Raw genomic sequence first — 7,362 nt, 5'->3', positions numbered from 1 at the left:
AGCAGTGGGAGTACTGCTGGCCAGATTCCCCCCCAATCTTCCATGGGTTTCCTCTATGCACCTGTCCACATTGCCTTCCTTCCTCCCGAGGTAGCAAAATAAAATTCTCTTCATAGCGGGCAGAATTGAGGAAATACTTGGGAGCTAATTCCCCTGCAGTTTGTTTTCTCAGACATCTGAGGTTGCTGGCCAGAAATGCTCAGCAGCAGCCGGGGGGGTTTGGGGGCTCCCAGAGGAGTAGAGGGCTGCTCCAGCTGCTGGCTGCTGGTAGCAGCCCGGCCTGTTGGTGGGAGCTGGGATGAGGCAGGCAGATCCCAGCTCTCCTCCCTCCTTTCCTTTCTTCCCTCTGTTAGGGAATTTGGGGGCAGTTCACCGGGTGAGCCCTCTGGATACAGTGGTTATGGGCTGGGAAGCTGCTGCCACCTCTGCTGTGGTGTTGGGACATCTTCCCTCCCCTCCCTGGGGTTGCCCAAATGCCTCCCAACCCCACAGGTACCTTAAGCCCATTTTCTCAGGTCTGTGGGTGGTAGTGAGAGGCCAGGCCTCCCCACAGCCCTTCACCCACAGATGTTCCCAGCCTCCTGAAACAGCCTAATCCTCCCCACAACACAGCACAATCCCCTTCCTGGGGCGAGGGGAGCCTGGCTGCAGAGCTCATTCATGTGACAAGCATGAGGCGGGGATCTGGGTCCCTGCCTGCTCCCGCTATGCCCAGGGATTTTATTCAGTTCTGTTGGGAGATTTGGGTTATGCTGAGTGTGCAGCTCTGTCCAAGCACTCTGAGCTGCTGCTCTGCAAACAAATGCTGCTGTTCCCAGCTGCCACCAAGGCACTGATGGGGCTGTGCTGGGAAGGGCAGGCAGCTGCTGGGAAAGGTCTGCCTGTCCCATGGCCAGCACTGTCTCTGGCTGTCTGCCGTGGCTGGGACAAGGGCAGGGAGAATTACAGAATCAGGGAATGGTTTGGGTTGGAAGGGACCTTAAAGCTCATCTCATTCCACACCCTGACATGGGCAGGTTCAGCTTCTACTAGACCAGGTTGCTCCAAGCCCCATCAACCTGACCTTGAGTACTTCCAAGAAATGGCAGGGTGATCAGTGCCACCCCCATTGCTGCTGCTAGCTGCCACGTTCCTGCTGCAGGTGGGTATATGGGGATGACCTGTGCAGTGCCCATCCTGACTCCCACAGAGGCTTTGAGATGAGCCATGGCTGCAGCAACACTTCCTCCAGCATCACTCAAACCACCCTTCTTGCAGCTGAGGAGCAGGAGAATCCTGTAGGAAGAGTTCCTGGCCCTCGGGGCAGCCTTCCTCTTTCTGTTCTTCCACCTTAGGCTGCCTGTGGGACAGAGGTGTGTCCAGGCTTGTGCCCTGGCACAGACCAAACACCCTTGTGCAATGAGCAGCCTGATTTAGCCCTGATGTTGGAGAGCCCTGCCTGTGGCATGGCACAGCATGGCATAGGGCTGGATGTACAGGAGTGGGTAGATGGACAGGGCTACGGCTCAGCCTTTGCTGCCTGGGCTGGGCTCTGTGGGGAAAAACAACAACCCCTTAGTACAGGAGCGAAGCAGAATTACAGGAGACAGAGAATCAATGGCTGCAGGATGATCATCAATTACTTTCAGTGCACATTATATTCTCTTAACAAGAGCCCTTTGCTGTGTTAGGATGGTGGGGTGAGCAATGGCTCACTGTCATGGAGCTGTTCTGGGACAGGGTGGTGAGGGATACCCCACTGTCATGGAGCTGTTCCAGAGGGGGTAAGGGATGCCCCAGTGCCAGGTGGTGATGGGGCACAGCTCATGCCCAGGGTGTCCCTGTGGGGTACAGGCTGTGTTCACTGCAAACACAGCCAAGGACAAACTCTGCTGCACTTTGCCCGGGCTTTTTCCCTGGGTGGACCCAGGACCTTTGCTCTGCTTCAGGCAGAGATTGTGGCATACCCATGCTGCTCAGGTGCAGCCTTAGGAGCAGCCCTGAAGTCTGGGGTGTGTGCTGCTGTCCGGGCAAGGCTGGGATGTTGCTGCCATGCCCCCAGGGCTTGAGGTGGTCCAGGCCAACGAGTTAAAGGAAGAGAAGCTGTTTAGAGGCACACAGTGGGCAGACTGGTCCTGTCTGGGCTGTGAGCTGGACTGTGCATGATAGGAAGAGGTTGTACTGGCCCAGGCACACCCTGAGCATCCCAGGTTTTCTACAGTGCTGGCAGATAGGAAGTGCCTGAAGCTGCTGGGGCTAGTGCCTCAGCCAAATGCCCATCTCTGCCCACTCCTCTGCTTGCCCTGCACTCTGGGGAGAGGAGGAGATGCCCAGGGCAGGAGATGCTCATTGGAGCAGGCACCAATTTCTTCTATCTAATGACCAGCAATAGGACCCAAGGGAATGGCTGGAGCTGTGTCAGGAGGTTTAGGTTGGATATCAGGAAACAGTTCTTCCCCCAAAGGGTGGGCAGAACTGGAACAGGCTGCCCAGGGCAGTGGTCAAGGCCCCAAGGCTTCCAGAGCTCCAGGAGCATTTGGACAACGCTCTCAGGCACAGGGTGGGATTGTTGGGGTTGTCCTGTGCAGGGCTGGGAGTTGGACTCAATGATCCTTGTGGCTCCCTTCCCACTCAGGATATTCCATGATTCTATGATTTACCCCCTGTGAATCAGCAGAACCTCCTGGGGCCACAGAGCATCATCTGCTCTCCCATGGGCTGTCAGTGTATCAACAGCAGCTTTTATTGTGATGCCCTGTGATGTTTTGCTGGGGTTTGATAGGAATTTAATTACTACTATTAATCATCAGAAGGGGCTGTGCTGGTGGCTTGTAGAGCCCCACCAGGACTTACAGCCAGAGCAGCCGGTCACTGGTAAAATTAGGGCTGGGGCAGAGCATCAGTGACCCTCACTAGGGGAGCGGCTCACAGGCCGGAGCAGGGTGCCGGCGGGAGGCTGCAGAGTCACTCCAGAGTCGGATCCAGCTCCGTGAGCCCTCTCGTGGCAACCACCCCACCTCCGGCCCTGCTGCCTCAGCAGCACCCCCGACCCACGTTCCCACTGAATCCAGAACGAGGACCCCATACCCCCGGAACCCGGGACTAGGGGGGCTGGGGGCTACAGCCCGGCAGCTCACACAGCTCAGCTGCTCCTGCTGGGAGTGGTTCCCAGCACGGGAAGATGAGGTGGGAGCGCAGTGACACAGGGTAGGGGGAGACTGAGGAATTTAGGAGTGCAGTGGGAGCCAGGACAGGATCCTCCAGGGGCTGTGGGCAGGGCTGTGCAGATTTATCCTAGACTCCTGCACCTGTGACTCTGGGAGTAATTGCACTGGGAAAAGACTAAAACTGAGTAAATCAAACCAGTATGATCCTCGCCACGATTAACAAAGTATTAATTAACCACATACCCACAGAAAGAAAGATTGCTAATTACCTTCTATGGAAAATTAGGGGGGAAAAGACAGAAAATGAAACGTTCAAAATGTAATTAGAGGCTGCATGTTGTGCATAAGAATGAGCCGGTTTCCATCAATTTTATTGTTTGCAATTACAGATTGTTGTCTCATTTCCATCTCCTCCCTGTCAGACTGGGAGCTGCATCCGTCCTCCAGTGGTGCTGACCTCCCTGCATCCCCCGTCCAGCTGTGCTGGCCTCTTACCTCCCCACCACCCTGTCCTCAGCCATGGCCATGGGGTGTCCAAGCTAGGAGCAGCCAAGTGGTGTCACGAGGGCTCCTCGGCCAAGAGCCTGAGCTGCTCCCACATATGGGTGCAGTTCCTGAGCCCCCAATGACCCCTGCATCGATCCCCTTCCTTTGATGTCCCTGTCAGGAGTGCCCATGATCTGCAGACAGTGCCATGGTGAAGCTCACCAGGCTTTGAACTGCACTAAACCATGTGAAAATGAAATCAATACTGCAGTCAGATGACTCAGTAATGACGAGTTGAGTGCCCCACTGGGGTGTGACATGTCTCTGATATCTTCATTGTTTTTATCTGCATGGAGGGGGCAGATTCACCAGGTGGCTTTTCAACCAAGACTGCAGCAAATGGGCTGATGATTATCCCCTTCCCAGAGATATCCCGGAGGTTAATCCCTTGATCCATCCCTGCACACCAGGACACAGGGGAAGCTGCTGGTGGAGAGATTGGTTCTGTGTCATCAGTGGGTGCTGCGGAGCATCACCAGCACCTGCAGCTCTGCCTGGCACCTGCATGTAGCCTGCAGCAGGGTGGCAAGGTGGCAAGGGCAGCCCAAGGGATACCCAGTGGGCTTTGGAACACTTTTCCAGCCGGAGTATGGCCTGGGAAGAGTCAGGAGCAATGCTGAGCTGCCTGAGATTCCAGCCCCCTGTGGGGCTCTACAGGACATCACAGCTGCTGACAGGGCTTTGGGCTGGGGCAGAGAGCAGAGCACTGAGGGACTAATGCATTAGTAACATTTAAAAACATTTGCTCTCACCCAGAACAATTCCTGCTCCTCCATCAGGGCAGGCCCAAGCTTAGGAAATGGCTGAGAAGCCATATCCTGGCACAAACCCTGGATGGCATTGGACCACCCTATCGCTCTGCAAAGTTAACAGGGAAAAAGGAGAAAAAGCCATATCTGGCCACAGTCCGAGCATCCCAGCAAAGGCTCTCAGGCAGCCCCACCACTGCACCCACCCACAAAGTGCAGATGTAGGCATCACTCCCCTCAATATGTGTCCTCATCAAACATGCAGCTCCATGGCTCTGAACAGCCTGTGCCAGCCAGATCTCATGCAGGAGCTGAGGAAACAGCTGAGCATGTCTATAAAATAATTTAGGAGCTCTCTTTCAAGTTTCTTCCTGCAAAAAGGGAAGAAACAATAAGATGGGGTGATTGATTCCCATTCCATTTGGGCAGCAGTAGTACCTCACTGGGAAACACTGGCACTGCCCAATGCTTGAGGCAGCCAGGGCTCCTTAGCTTCACCATAAGGTTCAGATCAGTGGATGCTTTTTTCAGGCCTTAGCCTTGAAATTTCTGCCTTGGAAGGAGCGTGCTGCCTGTGAACCCTTCTCTGTGGCAGTGTGGGCCCTGTGCTGTCCCACACTGGGCACCACAACATGGCCTTGTCCAGGCAGGTGGCAGGTACTGGGGCAGCTGTGTCACATCTTGTATCAAAATGGGCAAGGTCTCCCACTGGCTGAAGACTAAGTATGTAATGAGTAACATGCAAGTCAGAACAAAGCTAATTACAAAGGACACTTGTGCTAATAGCTGCTTTGGAGCCCATATGGGGGTCTAATAGCTGCCAAATAAAAGGCAAAGCAAGCCATTAGCTGGAAATGTCTGGTTCTCGCTCAGCCAAACACCAAGAAATCACTATGTTTAGTTATGGGATATTGCCCTGGAATACCAGCTTACTAATTATTTATAATTATTTCTGAATGCACATTATAGTTTACTGGACAGGACAGTGACAGTCACCACGAGTGGCTGCTGGGCACTGTTTTACCCAGGAGTTAAGGCTGCCTTGGTTTATAATCCAGCAGGATCAGAGGTTCTTGCTCTGCCAGGACAGCACCCTGGCAATAATGGCTTTGGCTCCTTGTGATACATCGTGGTGTTGGCTGTGCACCCACAGCTCCCCAGAGGGTATAGTGGGATGTCCCCCATTCCCAGGGCCAGGGGAAGGGTGGGACAGGGTAAGTGGAACAGGGCAGTCCTGTCCCCTCTGATGTGCTAGGGGCTGTGGAGCTGTTGGTTGTTGGGAAGTGTGTGTGTGCATGGGAGAACTGCAGCAGTTCTGGCCAAGCCTCTCCTGCATCCCAGCCACCATCCTGTGGTGTTCCTGCCACTGCCATGGGCATATGGGGCTGGTGTGGAGCCAGTTGTGGTCATTGTCTCTCCTCAACACTCCACATGCTGCCCACATTGCTGTGTCCATGTAGACCCTTAAGCTTTTAGTCACCAGAACATCTCCTGCCCGTCACCCCGCACCCTGGGACCCCAACGAGCGTTAATCATAGAGGGGGTCTCTGAGCTGTTTGCCCCAGCAGGGACGACTCTGGGTTGGCAGGCAGGGAAGCAACTCCATGATGCTGGGGGTCAGAGGGGAAACAGGGACGCACAATTCCCCAAAATAGCTTCTTGATGCCATGGCCACACTGATGCCAAAGTGAGCATCCATGAATCAACACGGGGGATCCCCACATGCGTGGCAGGAAAGGTCCTATTTGCTGTGTGGGGTGCTCAAGGGGGGACCAGATGGGGACGAGTGGGGATCGCTTCTCTTTAGGAAGGACCGAGGTCAAGGCCAAAGCTCTCCGTCCTGCCCTGCCGCTCGCGGCGCGGCCGCCAGAGGGCGCAGCGGCCACGACTCATTCCGGGAATGAGGCACCCGCGGGCTCGGCGGGCGGCCGGGACCGGTGTCCCACGGTTCTCCTCCGGTGTCCCACGGTTCTCCTCTGGTGTCCCTCCGGTGTCCCGCAGTTCTCCTCCGGTGTCCTGCTGTTCTCCTCCGGTGTCCCGCGGTTCTCCTCCGGTGTCCCTCCGGTGTCCCGCAGTTCTCCTCCGGTGTCCTGCTGTTCTCCTCCGGTGTCCCTCCGGTGTCCCACGGTTCTCCTCCGGTGTCCTGCTGTTCTCCTCCGGTGTCCCGCGGTTCTCCTCCGGTGTCCCTCCGGTGTCCCGCAGTTCTCCTCCGGTGTCCCTCCGGTGTCCCACGGTTCTCCTCCGGTGTCCCTCCGGTGTCCCGCAGTTCTCCTCCGGTGTCCCTCCGGTGTCCCGCGGTTCTCCTCCGGTGTCCCGCGGTTCTCCTCCGGTGTCCCTCCGGTGTCCCGCGGTTCTCCTCCGGTGTCCCGCGGTTCTCCTCCGGTGTCCCTCCGGTGTCCCGCGGTTCTCCTCCGGTGTCCCTCCGGTGTCCCGCAGTTCTCCTCCGGTGTCCCTCCGGTGTCCCGCGGTTCTCCTCCGGTGTCCCGCGGTTCTCCTCCGGTGTCCCTCCGGTGTCCCGCGGTTCTCCTCCGGTGTCCCACGGTTCTCCTCCGGTGTCCCTCCGGTGTCCCGCAGTTCTCCTCCGGTGTCCCTCCGGTGTCCCACGGTTCTCCTCCGGTGTCCCTCCGGTGTCCCGCGGTTCTCCTCCGGTGTCCCGCGGTTCTCCTCCGGTGTCCCTCCGGTGTCCCGCGGTTCTCCTCCGGTGTCCCACGGTTCTCCTCCGGTGTCCCGCGGTTCTCCTCCAGTGTCCCGCAGTTCTCCTCCGGTGTCCCACGGTTCTCCTCCGGTGTCCCGCAGTTCTCCTCCAGTGTCCCACAGTTCTCCTCCAGTGTCCCATCTAACCTGCCCTCTGACAGCGCCAAGCCACTTCCCCTTGTCCTGTCACTCCAGGCTTTTGTCCAAAGTCCCTCTGCAGCTCTCTT

Source organism: Corvus moneduloides, chromosome 24, assembly GCF_009650955.1.
Source record: "Corvus moneduloides isolate bCorMon1 chromosome 24, bCorMon1.pri, whole genome shotgun sequence".
Lineage (NCBI taxonomy): Eukaryota > Metazoa > Chordata > Aves > Passeriformes > Corvidae > Corvus > Corvus moneduloides.
Note: the sequence above shows the minus strand (reverse complement) of the source record.